The 15,341-nt window shown below is 37.1% G+C and overlaps 1 long non-coding RNA gene across 1 annotated transcript; it reads right to left on the bottom strand.

Moving 5' to 3' along the window:
• Positions 1-4,562: 4,562 nt before the first annotated feature.
• On the bottom strand, positions 4,563-11,205 carry LOC306988456. The gene is made up of 3 exons (XR_013795403.1): positions 11,076-11,205; positions 10,010-10,104; positions 4,563-4,837 (listed from the first exon to the last, which is right to left on the bottom strand). It is a non-coding gene; the product is annotated as an uncharacterized lncRNA (long non-coding RNA).
• Between the last annotated feature and the right edge of the window lie 4,136 nt (positions 11,206-15,341).

Genomic DNA, 15,341 nt, shown 5'->3' with positions numbered 1-15,341 from the left:
TGAAAGTAGTCTCTTTTAATAGGCTATCACACAAAAATATTATTTAGGTTATTTAAAGTTTCACATAATTTCCCACAATATCATTCTCATCACTCAGATAATAATCCTCTGTGATGTGCTTTCAAAATTACCCAGAGACAGATGTGATGAAGAGATCAGATGGTTGATTGAACATAAATAATGCAGCCAAGCTGTTCTTGTCTTCATTTAGTCTTGTTCTTAATTGATGTACATGATGTCAAAGCCTGGACATGAATGGCGTCCAGGTGGACATCCCGAGAAGCTCTGACTTGAGAAAATGCCACTGAGCATGTGACGTGCTTCATTGGTCTTTGCTATATTCCATGGTAACACACTGCTGGGTGGATTGGGAAACGTTTATGTTTTAGCACTTTTGTCTTTGTTCGTCACCGCAAACCTCTTTATAAGCAGCACACGCCAAAAGCTCAGATGTGACAGTGGCACCTCCACCAGCCTTCATCACCAGTGTGCTTGCAGCCACATGAAGCCACACAATAATGACCTGCACGGCCAGGGAAAGAGATCTGATGTATTTATGCTGCCCACCTGAAGATGAAGATGATTGTGCTTCATCACATATAGTATTGTGATTTTTAGCTCTATACAACATGGCATTAGCAACCCTGAGGTCATGTTTGATTCCTAGGAAATGCATGAACTGATCAAACTTACACATTCAGTGCAATGAAAGTCATTTTGGATAAAAGTATGTGAATGAATAAATGTAAATTCAGCCGAAATAAGAATTACTGCGGGCCTACTTTATGATGGCCAAGAGTAAAATCTGGAGGGGATGTTTGTTTTTAATGACCTACAAGCTCAATTAAACTATATATATATTAATTTCCATTGCAAAAAAAAAAAAAAAAAAAAAAAGCTCACAGGGAAAAGCAGACTTATTATTATTTTGTTGGTTCTCTCTTGTTTTTGCATGCCTTTGTATGACAGCCTGGCCAGCAATTATTTCTGCACAATTTGGCATGTTTTATTGCATTCTCACAAACAAAACAATTGAACCAAAGCACACGCAATATGATTATTATGAATATCTTGGTTTCAAGATGGTGCCAGCGTGTACGGCCAGCCGTCTTTCACTGACAAACTTGTTTTTACTTATTTTGTTTTGTTCATTGTTCTTACAACATATTGACTCTCTGCTGGTATATGATCGTCAAACGCTGTTTGATCTTCGACTCTCTGTGGGATCATTGATCAAATATGATCAGAGTGGACACAAAACTTCTCTACCTCCCTTGTTGTCAGAGATACCTGCTCACCTCCTGTACAATCCGCCGTCTCGGCCCCGGAAAAGTCGCTTCAAACGGAGAGGGAAGCACAGCGGTCAGCTGGTAAAGCTTAAAGCATACCTGGTCAGACTGGGTCGGACTTTTCGCGGCTCCCCGGCGGAATGCGGATTAAGTTATCATCGCAACGTTTCCCTTCGAGCTTTGGACTCTGTGGATACCTGGCTGGTGCCTGTTGTCGGCGCGGACGTGGTCGCTTGGCTTCCCCGCCGTGGTTCTTCTCGGCCCCATGGAGGTGGCGTCAACCATGAAAATCTTCGGCCGCTGGGTCGGACTCGGGTGCCTCTGACGGCCAGTCCAGTGACTCAGGCCGCTCCTGCCAGAGCTGCTTTGGTTAATGCAAGATCGTTGGCGAATAAGACCTTCATTCTGAATGACTTCTTCACCTGTCATGAGTTGGATTTTTTATTCGTGACTGAAACCTGGCTGAATGTGGGTGAGTCGAGCGCTTTTTCTGAACTTTTACCGACTGGCTGCTCCTATTTTAATTCTCCGAGGACTACAGGTCGAGGAGGTGGCCTTGCTACTATCTTCAAAAACGAATACAACTGCAGACAACTGCTGCCTGTCTCCTTCTCAAGTTTTGAACTGACAATGTTTGAATGGAGTCAGGTTCAAACGATACTATGTGCAGTTATATATCGACCTCCTAAGTATAACAAGGATTTCATTAGCGACTTTTCTGATTTCCTGTCTGAAATTATGCCGAAATATGATCGGATTTTAATGGTAGGCGATTTAAATATTCACGTGTGTTGTCCTTCAAAGCCGTTGGCAAAGGACTTTTTAAATCTTATTGATGCTTTTAACTTTACACAGTTTGTTTCTGGGCCTACACAGGTCCATGGCCATACATTAGACCTTGTTTTGTCATACGGTGTACCTATTTGCAATGTGGACGTATTGGAAGCTGTCTTCTCTGATCACGCGCCTGTTTTATTTGATGTTTCTCTTCCATATCGAACCGCTAAGCAATATGTTCCACCTCGTATGTGCAGGATGATAAAACCTACCACTGCTGCTAAATTCTCTGGTGCTTTCAATATAGCTAGAGAGGACATGGAGTCCTCTGCTCTTAATAATACAGCTGAGCTAACCTCTTCTTTTTTATCTACTTGTTCCAATATTCTTGACACCATTGCTCCATTTAAATCTATGTTGTCAAAACCTAAATCTGATCCTTGGATAAATGTTTCTACTCAGGCTGCTAGACAAGAGTGTAGAAAGGCTGAGCGCAAGTGGAAGAAAGATCATTTGCAAGTCTCTTATGAGATGCTTAGGGAAAGTTTACACAGCTATCAGAGAACTGTTAAAGTTGAGAAGACTAAGTACCTCTCAGATATTATTTCAAATAATTGCCACAAACCTCATGTTCTTTTTAAAACAATTAACTCTGTTCTAAATACTCCTCAAACTGGCTATAATGTAGCATCGTCTGAGGCCTGTGGAAATTTCCTTCATTATTTTGTTGATAAGGTGGCCTCAATTAGAGCGATCATCTCACGTCCTGTATCTGACCCCTCCATATCTATAGAGTGTGCAGCTGTTTTTTCCCGATTTGAACCTGTATCTATTACTACTCTTACAAGGATTGTTGCACAGTTAAAACCCACATTTTGTCCTTCTGATATTATCTCACCTCGTCTTTTTAAAGAGGTGTGGGACTCTATTGGATCTAGCATCCAAGAAATGGATCCAGCCTTGTTTCAGGTTTTGTACCAGTTTATTTTAAACAGGCAGTGGTGCAGCCACTTATTAAAAAAACGAATCTGGAAACATCAGTACTATCAAACTATCGCCCTATCTCTAAACTTTCTTTTGTCTCGAAGATTTTAGAGAAGGCAGTCCTTATTCAGTTACAGTCCTTTTTAGATACACATAGTGTTCTTGAAGTGTTCCAATCGGGGTTTAAGACATGTCATAGTACTGAATCCGCACTTCTGAGAGTTTTTAATGATCTTTTAATTTCGACTGACTATGGTGATTGTGCAATTCTTATGCTTTTGGACCTCACGGCAGCATTCGACACAGTCGATCACAGCATCCTTATTTCTCGCCTTGAACATGACGTAGGGATAAGGGGCACTGCGCTAGAATGGTTTCGGTCATACTTGTCAGAAATATATTTTAGGGTCAGTTTTGGTGGTTTTACTTCACATTCTGTGCCTCTCACATGAGGAGTTCCCCAGGGTTCGATTCTCGGGCCGATTCTTTTTTCACTCTATCTGCTCCCCCTTGGATCCATATTAAAAAGACACAATATCAGCTTCCATCTCTATGCAGATGATTTGCAAATCTACCTGCCCATCAGTTAGTTGACTGTTTTAATGATATAAAAACCTGGATGGCCCTACATTTTTTAAACTTTAACGAGAATAAAACTGAAGTCATGATTCTTAGACCCAGTGGCACATCTGATGTTTCTAAAATAGATCTGGCCACTTTTCAACCTTATGTAAGGTTGATTTTGTAACTAACTTAGGAGTGAAAATGGATTATGATTTTAAAATGGAGAAGAAGATAAATTCTGTGGTGAAAGCCAGTTTCTTTCAACTTAGGTTACTTACAAAAATTAAGCCACTCTTATCCTTCAGACTTCGAAAGGGTTATACATGCGCTTATCACAACTCGCCTTGATTATTGCAATGCTCTGTATGTAGGTGCCAGCCAGGTCTCCCTATCTCGTCTTCAATTAGTTCAAAATGCTGCCGCTCGCCTCCTCACTCGAACTCGTAAGCGCGAACATATCACCCCTATTTTAGCTTCTCTTCACTGGCTGCCTGTTAGTTCTAGAATCGTTTTTAAGATTTTGTTGTTCGTTTTTAAAGCTCTTCATGGACTTGCTCCTGTTTATATTACTGAGCTGTTAAAGCCACATGCTCCGTCAAGGTCCTTGAGGTCCGCAAACCAGTTTCTCCTTGTTGTTCCTAAAACACGGCTAAAGAGCAGAGGGGATCGAGCTTTCTCAGTTGCAGCACCTAAATTGTGAAATGCTTTGCCTCTTCATGTCAGACTGGCCCCCAGCCTCGCAGTTTTTAAACCGCAACTTAAAACTCATCTTTATTCCTTAGCTTTTAATCAAGCATGATAGGCGTTGAAATTGTCTGTTGTAGTTTATATTTACTGTTTAATGTCAATGTACAGCACTTTGGTCAACTTGCTTGTTTTTAAATGTGCTTTAGAAATAAAGTTTGTATTGTATTGTATTGTATTGTATTACAATTCACATTCTTAATCATATTTGAATAAGGGGGAGATCAATTTTCCTTGGCCACACATCACTTTACACACAGATTTTTCATTTCTGAGAACAACCTGCATCTTATTACCCAAATGAACCTGGACTTCTCCTTTGCCAGTTCTGGAATCACATTCCTAAACAATGATGGTCCAAACAAGTCATAACAAGGATGTTCATCCAGGAAAATGTTTTTCTTGAGTGGATTACGATATGATGAAGATTATGTTCAGACCTTTCACACATTTTCTGCGTTGATTTATGGAACACAATTCTGTGGAATGGATTTGAACATGATAAAATGCATTACGGTAAATTGTGCCAAAATCTTTAATAAATGAACATGCAACAGGATCAGTGTTGGTTGTTTCAATTCTGTCATTCTGTCATTTTCATATTTAATATAAAGTAGATAATTTTCTGTAATCATAATTTCCCGTGCCACGCTGTGAGTTTCTCATCTGAATATTTATATTTATTTATTTGAAAAATGTCCAGATCTACTGGTGGGTATATGCTACACGAGATCACCAACTACAGTACAATAATGTCATGGATTCATAATCCCTGGTGTGTCAATGTGTGTGTTGCTATTGACATATTGCAGACACCCTGCATATCCAGAAGAACACCATGCACCAGTATATTTGGCACAACTATGCCAACCCATGCCAGCTGGGAGGAGTCAGGGGAACTTGAAAAAAAAAAAAAATCATGTTGAATTTAATACATGGGAATAGTTAATCCAGCATGATCTCATTAGTATTCATAGCTATTTATCCAACGTGGCTTGCATATAAAATACTTACATTTAAGAAGCTGTCAACTAATTAATGAACGTTTTGATATACAAACAAAAAATATGTGCACAAATACCTAACATTACTGCATTCATACAACTCAAACATTCATTGGTTGGATTCCCAGGGAATGCATGAACTGATAAAAAGCTTACCTTGAATGCAATGTAAGTTTCTTTGGATAAAAGTGTCTGCCAAATGAAGAAGCAGTGACCATTTATCAAAGGACAGCCAGAAATTAGATTTCTAAAACCCGCATGTTCTTTTTTTTTTTTTTAAACAATCTTTTCATTGTGCTTTTATACAAAGTGACTGACAAATGTAGGTAGGACTAGTGCAAATTGGGGACAAAAATCTCTGGCTCTGGTGTGTGACAGCTGGTCTTTGGCTGTGCTCTGCCTCCTCCTTCCCCTGTGACCCCGCTGGATAACAGGGCCATATTGCACCAGTGGGGTGCAGGGCCATCCCAGGAGCGCGGTGTGGACGGATGCGGAGTCGCCAGTGAGAGCCCACATCAGGCTCGGGCTCTGATGGCGGAGCTGCCTGACACAGATGTGCTCCGGGCTGGGATGGCTTGTCACAGACGGTTAAGGTGACGGCCACTCACACTTCATTATGTCCGTCTCACAGGTCAGTGAGCGACAAGCCAGGTCAATGCGCACCGCTGGGCCGACCCACCCCAGGGCATCGCCCCGCATACATACACCCCAGCTAACTGTAAGACTGTCACCCCCGCCTGTATTAAAACAACATATTGTTACGCTCCTCCTAATATCACTGTCACAAACTGCCTCCGATCATAAAGGCCAAAAGACTTTTAAAACACAGTGACACACACAAGTGCACTCAAGACAAATGTAACCTTTTTCAATTTTTGTTCTCATTAGTTATCTAGAAACCTAATTGTTTTCATCCATATCCAATTTTAAAATTAGTACCTATAGTAAACTAATTAGGATAAATTGACCTGCATGGCGAATGTTAAAATACGTGTGTTTCATCAATATTATGCAGTTTTATGTTTCAGGGTTTTTTTTATTTTGTGAAGGTCACATGAAATCTTAGAGGGTTTTTCATTAATTATTGAATCTACTTTCCAAATGGTCTTTATGTATAGATATTGTTGTTTTACTCTTGTCCCAAATCTCAGACTTTCAATATTAAACTATGAAAGTCCATTCTAAAAGTCTGAATGTGTTTTACTTTATTTTATTGTGTTTAGATCATCAAAGTTGTAATAATACATTTTTAATGGATTTTTATAGTTTAAAATTGAATGTCTGAATTTGGGACAATATACAGTATAATATATATATATATATATAAGTCATTTGAAAAGTAGGAAACAATTGACAGTCATAAAGTAAAACCCTCGATATTCTTATTTTGCATAATTTATCAAATTATGCTAACAAAGCAAATGTTATATATACATATAAATGTTATAATATTAAAAGTTTACCAAAATAAAAACCAAAATAAAGTTTGTTTACATAATAAATGTGTGTTTATAATTATTTTGTATATAAAAATACACACATATGCATGTATTTATTTAAAAAAATAGTATATACGTATATACTGTGTATATATATATATATATATATATATATATATATATATATATATATATATACATAATTTATATTATATATAAATATAATATTGGATATATACATTTCTTAAATATATACATCTGTGTGTATTTATACATACAAAATAATTATACACAGTACACACACATTTATAATGTAAACATAAACTTTTATTTTGGATGCGATTAATCATTGCCCAGTACTAATATAAACATAAATGTATATATAAAATGTTATATATATATATATATATAATGTTATATATATAATATATATAAATGGACCGTTTATTTTCGAACATTTTTTACATTAGAAGCCCAAACAACAGTGGTATGCAAATCTTTTTTGCTTTTTAGTCAGTTGCCAATTTATTAAGCTTTATTTGAGTTCAAGATTAGTTTCCGCATTACACTGGGCTGATGTCAATGTTTACTTTTCTTGTCATGTCTTCAGTATACCACCTCTAAATATCAATTTAATGTGTCACATGGTGAGGCTCATTAGATGACAGCCATTAATGTTATTTCTTTGTAATTCAACTCCATCCTTTGTCTTAGAGCTCATGTATTGTTTGCTCTTATGTAAATGAATTGCTTTTTCACTTTCACGCCACGACACATCACAAGCAGAGCATGTAAATCAGGGCGAGATCCTCCGATTAAACTCAACGTAATTTGCTTCAGCTGTGCAGAATACATTTCTGATCCGAGAACAGGGTGTGTTAGTCAAGGTGTGCATTCACACAATGAACATTGTTAAGCGATTATTCTGGCTCGTAGTACCACATCTGGAGTAAGAGGTAGGAATCTGGGACTTTGTGTCACATTGCAACTTGAACCTTGTGATTTAACACGAGCTGCTAATGAGTTGTAGAGTGAGTGTTATTGTGAAATTGCATTAAACGCCAGGGCATGCAAAAGGATAATTGAGTAATACAGCGGCAAACAGCGGTTGTGCTCAGTTTTTTGAAAAATAAACAAGGAATGGAGCACTATATACAATATTTTAAAGCGTTACAGTAAACTATGAACTAGATTTTTAAATTTTCTGATGAAAATATGAGTGCAAATCTCACTGCTAGTGCATTGCTTAAAGTGCTAAAGTGTTTTGTTTAAAAGTCAGAAAAGTCCACCATCCACATCTCAATAGCTGTTTGCATCCAAAGTTGCTAAATTAAATTATGCGCAAGGTTGGAATATCGAATAAAACATTTGCAAATAAAGTACCGTTTCCATCGCATGTATTAATGAGAACAAAAATTGTCACTTCCTGGCAAATTGGTGCATAATATCTGTAATATATGAAAATGGAGGTTGTTGCAATCGTTAAAGCCACCGTGGCTTGTTTTTCCTACATTGTGCAGATGAAATACAATACACGCTGTCGTGTTATCTTGCGTTCGGTTGCCTGGTGTTTGGTAACTGCTTTAATGTCAGACACTTCTGAGAGGGAATTAAACCACATCAGTTTGATGTCAGATTTTGGCTCAGGCAAAGAAATTGGTCTGCTGGTTAGTCCGGGTATCCAATCACAATTATTGTTGAGGCTAAGTCATGTGAGATTTTTTTTGTTCATGCCATTTCATTACCGTAATTTCGAGATGAAAACACATGACGCTCTGCTCGGAGGGAATCTGGGAATTATGCATTTCTATAGCAACACCATCAACGCCTAAATTAATGCAGCAGTCAGGTGGTGGTACTGTAGTCATGTGATACAAGTAGGAGCTCCACAAGTTGTAATTACGAGCTCTACGAGGACGTGAAGGTTTTTTACAATTTGAAATATTGTAATTACGGCAATTACGATGTGGCGTGAATGCACCTTTATGATTTAATTGTGTTTCCATCGAAGTTTATGCGCATGTCTTCTTATCGGATACAAAAAAATGGATCTGTCCGAATTGAGCGCATTACATTTTTTTATGCAAATTTTTAGAATTTATCCGCATCTTAGTGTTTCCATTCAGTATTTTTTTTAAGAGATATTCCAAAATGCACATAAAAATAGGTGGATGGAATGGAAACTTACCCCAATATATGGTTTGGTTGCAATTATGCCGCCTTTTTTTGTGTGCCTGCATGTTTGCACTTAATTGCACTTAGAAAAAAAGATTCAATGGAGTTCAATGTAGAACCCTAAGTTTCTTGACTCAATTATAAAATGCCCTTTATGCCAAACAGGTTTTAAGGAGAAACGTATTTAATAATACTTTTCATATTGAATTAAAATAAAAAAAATTGTCTATTGAAAGCATGTTTACAAACTTCAAAATTATTTAAAACATTAAAACTAAATTCATGAAGTGCTTAAAGGGTCACCCAAAAATGAAAATTATCCCATAATTGACTCACCCTCAAGCCATATTAGGTGTATATGACTTTCTTCTTTCAGCCAAACACAATCAGTGTTATATTAAAAAATATTATTTTTATAGTGAATGGTTCCTTAGATTTTGAAGCTTAAAAAAAGTGCATCCACCCATCATAAAGTAATCCATACGGATCCAGGGCGTTAATAACTCAGAGGTCACTCTTCCGACGGAACTAGATTTGCGTACGGCCGTTACCGGAAGACAGTGATTATAGTTGATAAATATGAATATTTTTCTAACATAAATTAATCGCTTCTCCTCAGAAGGCCTTTATTAACCCCTGCCATATGGATTACTCTTATGATGGATGGATGCACTTTTGTGGCCTTCAAAATCTCAGGCTCTATTCACTCCTATTATAAAGCTTGGAAGAGCCAGGATATTTTTTAATATAACTCCGATTGAGTTTGGCTTTTAAAAAAAAGGGTCATATACACCTAGGATGGCTTGAGGGTGAGCAAATTGTGGGATCATTTTCATTTTTGGGTGAACTAACCCTTTAAGGTTCTATATATAACATTTTCTTCTAAGAGTGTGTCTGGACTGGTTACTTTGAAATCAAATGACAAAGTACATCACCATTTCTATGTCAATCTTTCTTGTACGTAGAACAAGACAAATTACACATGAAAGTTTAATAGATCTTCGTAAAATGAATTCTTATATATCTCTGTTACCTTATGATCCCCTTCATCCTGTCATCTTCCTTCTCCATCTTTCTGTCCTTGTCACTGTTTTGTTTCTGTAATGGCAGTCACAGTGCTCAGGGGCTCTGGAGGTATTTCAGAAAAATCAGAGAAATCAATCCAACATGAAACTGAAGGAAACCATCTAATGTCATTGAGCAATAACTCTCTCCTGCTCTCCTGTCAACGACTAACCTCATAGCGAGAGCCTAGGGTGTGTTTGGCCTCTCGGTCTTATCATGAGACTCACACACACATGCACACAGCTGCTGTTTTCTTCAGCATTTCCAGACAACTCCATGTGTGAAGGGGAGGGAGTCTTATTTGGTGCATTTTCCATTTGACATTTCAATAATTTTATACAATTTTGTCACATTAGATATGTAAAAAGTCGAAATGTGTCCGAAATCGCATACTCATAGGTACTTATTTTGAATAAGTAATTACTTCACGCCTGCTAAAAAAGCGTGTTCTATGAAAGTAATCCGGACGTACTACATTCATCATGCTGTCATTATCATGTGACCTACCAGCGTCAGTTGTGTCGCTTCATTGACATTCACAAATCCTCTCCCGTGGCCTCATGGGATAGTAAAGTGTCCATCGAATGCACACTTCAGAATCCCGCCGGAATTAGTAAGTCATTCAGGTACTTTTTGCCTACTTTTTTACTTTGAGTACTCTGAATTCGGACATACTTCTTTTGTCACATACTGTTTTTCACCTACTATATAGTAGGGAAGTATGCGGACTGCACATGCGCATTGGTAGATCTAGCCTAACAAAAACTTTTTTTAATGCTATTTGAGCATAAACAATACATCATTAATGAGACTGTCGTTATGAGATTTCATTGGTGATTTCCAAAATGAAATTTAAGTATAAGCTTGGTGAACAGCTTTGGAGAATTTGATGTTTCTCCATTCAGAGAGATGGGAGCTGCACTTGCATGACTGAAATGGCTGTCCGAGAGGCGCTTCAAAGATGACCGCCGAGTGAAATGACTCGCCTGAAAGGGACTTTGATAATACAATAAATTCATAATGGATAAAGTCACCAAACAATCAAATCCTGTTCGGAAAGTAAGATGTCACACTTCATTGCACTGTGTGTTTCAGAGGAATCAGCTGTGGCTTCCTATTTGACATATAAATATAATCACAAACATTATGCTTAAACACTAGGAGTGTTGAACACAAAACCGTTTTGACGTCCTGTTTTTCTTCGTGCCCCATGCACACATATCTCATTATTTTCTTTAACTCCTGACCAATATAAAGCCTTGGATTAAGAAGTGTTTGAATCCATAAACAAGCACACATTCAGCCCCCCAAAACCAATGAGCATGTCGGTGGAGGATCATATTATGCTAATTTTCTCAGCAATATCACTCGACACAAACAAGACGAATAATCCACTGCTGGGTTACGGTCTCAGATTTGATTACTGGACCCTTAGGCCGTGCACTGGCCAGGAAGAACATTTAACACACTCGAGAAGACTGAACACAAGCACGGCTCATATCGCACCCAGTGTGTGTGTTGTATAGTCTCCAAGGCGGAGTGTTTATGGATTTCACACTTGGCTTGTGCGAATGCTCCGCAAACTGTAAGCAACTCAATTTGAAGATCGCCTTCTGCACCGGGGCCTTGGCAGAACTAACTGCCAATTATATATCCAGCAATATAATTTGTGTCACATTAGGAAAATCACATGGCAAAGTGATTCGATAATAACTTAACATAAATGAACGAGCCGGGGTTCAAATTATTTCCTGTCATGGATGCTGAAAGCTAAATCCAGTGAGTGGAAATAGAGTCAACCAAAGTGTGAACATCTCTCCAGCTTTCCATACGGCACAACTCTCCGATGTTGTAGGCAGTAATGAGGACGCCGTTGTTATGTGCAAATGATGAACGCGGCGCTGGAATGGCCACCGATATGAGTTTCCCATGCGAGAAGGGAAGGAGCAGCCATCACGTGTCCAAATTACTGTGAAAATCGGATCGAGCATTTCCAGAGCATGTGAATTTATCCAGGATTAATATAGCAGTGCACGGGTTTGTAAAATCTGTAACCCAAACCCTGTGGAACATGGAGTTTGTCCACCAAGGGAGATCAGATGTGTCCAGTGGGCCTTTTTACGAAACACCATTGTGTGCAGAGATCAGAATCATTCATCAGAGTTCCTGTTCGAAAATAAAAAGAAAGAAAAAAGTTAAAAACATGGTTTAGGAACAATTAAAAGTATTGAAAGTGGTAAAGGAGTAGTTTACCCAATAAAATTAAATTCTGTCATAATTTACTCACCTTCGTGTCATTCCAAACCTGCATGACTTTCTTTATAAAAATATATTTTATGGACTATTTTATGGATACAAATAATAAATTCACTTTTTTATGATAGGTGGGTGGGTTAATTATAAAATGTTCGTTTTTGGGTGAACAATCCATTTAAGATTTAATTATAACATTGCAATGAACCTATTTTTAAAAGATCTCAGATTTGCTTTAAATATTTAGTTTTGCATTGGTATATGTGTCTATAAACACCAACTTTTTATATATTTTTTAAATAACAGTACTGAAGTCAAAGTGGTTGTGGATTTATTTTAAGTTATTTACAGTAACTTAAAAAAGTATTGGCTAATAGGAAAGCTACATCTTTATTGAATTTTATCATCTAATTTTGAGTTAACTTTGCGGTCAAAGGTTATGAACTCATCACTAAACATTGCACTTTAACATTTAAAATATTTATATTTTACGATCTCAATTTACAATTCATACAGATGTAGCCTACTGTGCTTTAATATATATATATATATATATATATATATATATATATATATATATATATATATATATATAACATCATACTATATATAGTATAATATATAGGATAGTTCACTCAAAAACTTGCAAATTCAGTCATTTTTTTACAAACCTTTTTTTTGTTGTTTTTTTTCCCCTGAAATGAAAGTCAGTGGGGTCAAATGTAGTTTGGACCCCATTTAGTTTCAGATTATATTATTTTATGTTCCACAGAAGAAAGAAAGTCATAAAGGTTTTAAACGACATGAGGGTGAGTAAATGATGAGTAGATGATGACAGAAGTTTCATTTTTCATCCCTTTAAACTCAAACAGGTGGCATGACATTCATCTATATTTGCCAAAAATACAATAACATGTTTACATATCATTTTTAATTTTAACATTTATATACAAATAAATCTAGCATAAAGTTTCCTAAAGTTTTTACCTGATGGCACGTTTTGAATCAGTTTCCCCAAACATCAGCAAATACATCCACAGAACCAGTCTGCAAAACATCGCTAGACTATATCAAACACAGTTCCACACGTCAGGCCTAGTTATACCCCGACTGTTTGCACTACACTGATTACTGATATTAACCCCCAACGCACAATCATCAAGCACACACATTCAATATCCACATAGACACGGCACCTTCACTGCAGGGGACGTGTAAACTCACCATGTGGAAGCAGGTTGGAGCGTTAAACGCAGGCATATGCACCAGTGAGGAGTCTTGCCCTGATCTCACACAGTCGACTACACTAGAGTAGGCCACTCAATGGGCTGAGAGAACTCCCATAATCACGGTTCACACCCGGCCTGCTAATGCTAATGACTGATCTTCCATTCACGCTGACTGTTGATTGCACTGGGACAGTTTGAGTTAGTGCTGCTAATGCCTGCGCAGTTCACCGAGAGGGTAATCAGTCAGAGATATTAACGTTAATCGCATTTGCCATGCTAACCTGCCGGTCAGACACGCCAGAGTGTTTCCCAGAGGTCCTCTGGTACAGTACCAAATATAATCTGGGAATGCAACACTAAATATTAACCGCTATTTCTACCAAACTAATCCCATGAGGTCTTGACCGTTGAAAACAAAAGGAAATCGTCAATAAATTTACTAGCAGCTTTTTTTTTCAATTACAAAAATGGGGGACCTAAGGAAAAAAATCAAAAGCATAATAAAAACTATTACATACATAATAGTGTATGCATAGTCCTTATGATTCATGCACCATATTAGTCTTCTGAAGCCATAAGAGCTTTGAATAAGAAATAGCTAAATGTATCTTTTATTCACTTATTTGAGAACTGGATCAAATCATACATTTTTGTGAATTGAATAAACTGATTAATTAAAAGGTCTGATTAACTAATCGAGTACTCAAGTAGATTTAGTTTTAAATAGTTTTCTGATGGTGCTGATCCCAGCTAACAAAAATGTGTTCTAAGAATGTTTTCTCTCAATTTTCATGAAGTAAAAATAAGTTAAGGACATTCCATGAACGTTATTCTCACAATGTTTTCTCTTTACATTATGAGAACATTCATTAAGTACAAATCATTTCTTAATTAAGTTCTATGAATGTTGTACTCAGAAAGTTTTATGATAACATGAAAACATTAGGCAAATAACATTAAAAGTAGCCTACATTACGAGAATGTTATTCTAAGAACGCTTTCTCTTCTCTTTACTACGTAATAATAAAATCATAAGACTGTTCCAAAAACATTATTTTAAAAATGTTCTGTCCAAACATTTACATAACTTTTTAAGAACGTTTAGTAAAAGTTATGGGAACGTTCTCTGTCCTCATTCACATTTATTGCACTGAAAAATATGACCATGCAGAATACTCTTAAAAATCCCCTTTTGTGTTCCACAGAATAATTTCTAGGTAAACTATACCTTTTAATATTAAATCATTTTTTAACATATTTTCTCTTTTATAGGCCTACGCATACAATATTCACCATAGACATGTGCCATACTGAATGAATTCAGGGTCAACAAATTTTTGCAAGAGATTTTAGGTGTCTTCAGGACACATCAGAGAGAGAGAGAGAGAGAGAGAGAGAGAGAGAGAGAGAGAGAGAGAGAGAGAGAGAGAGAGAGAGAGAGAGAGAGAGAGGAGAGAGAGAGAGAAGAGGAGAGAGAGAGAGAGAGAGAGAGAGAGAGAGAGAGAGAGAGAGAGAGAGAGAGAGAGAGAGAGAGAGAGAGAGAGAGAGAGAGAGAGAGAGAGAGAGAGAGAGAGAATACTAGATCTGCGTTTTCACAACACATTTTCTGACTGAGCAGACATTCTCCCTCTTCATCTCCTTTCACTCAGGATCAGAGTTGCAGTGGAATTCAAACCATCCTATACATGACAGGTGTCACAGATGGGTCACAGAGAACCATGTTTCCTCTCAAAACTGCACAAAAATAAATAAAAAATAAATGAATCAGTGGAATTTAACTTGATATGAAATAATTATTAGGCCTATACTGACAAAAAA

Source organism: Phoxinus phoxinus, assembly GCF_949152265.1.
Source record: "Phoxinus phoxinus genome assembly, chromosome: 2".
NCBI lineage: Eukaryota > Metazoa > Chordata > Actinopteri > Cypriniformes > Leuciscidae > Phoxinus > Phoxinus phoxinus.
Note: the sequence above shows the minus strand (reverse complement) of the source record. Positions and strands in the feature narration are given on the sequence as shown.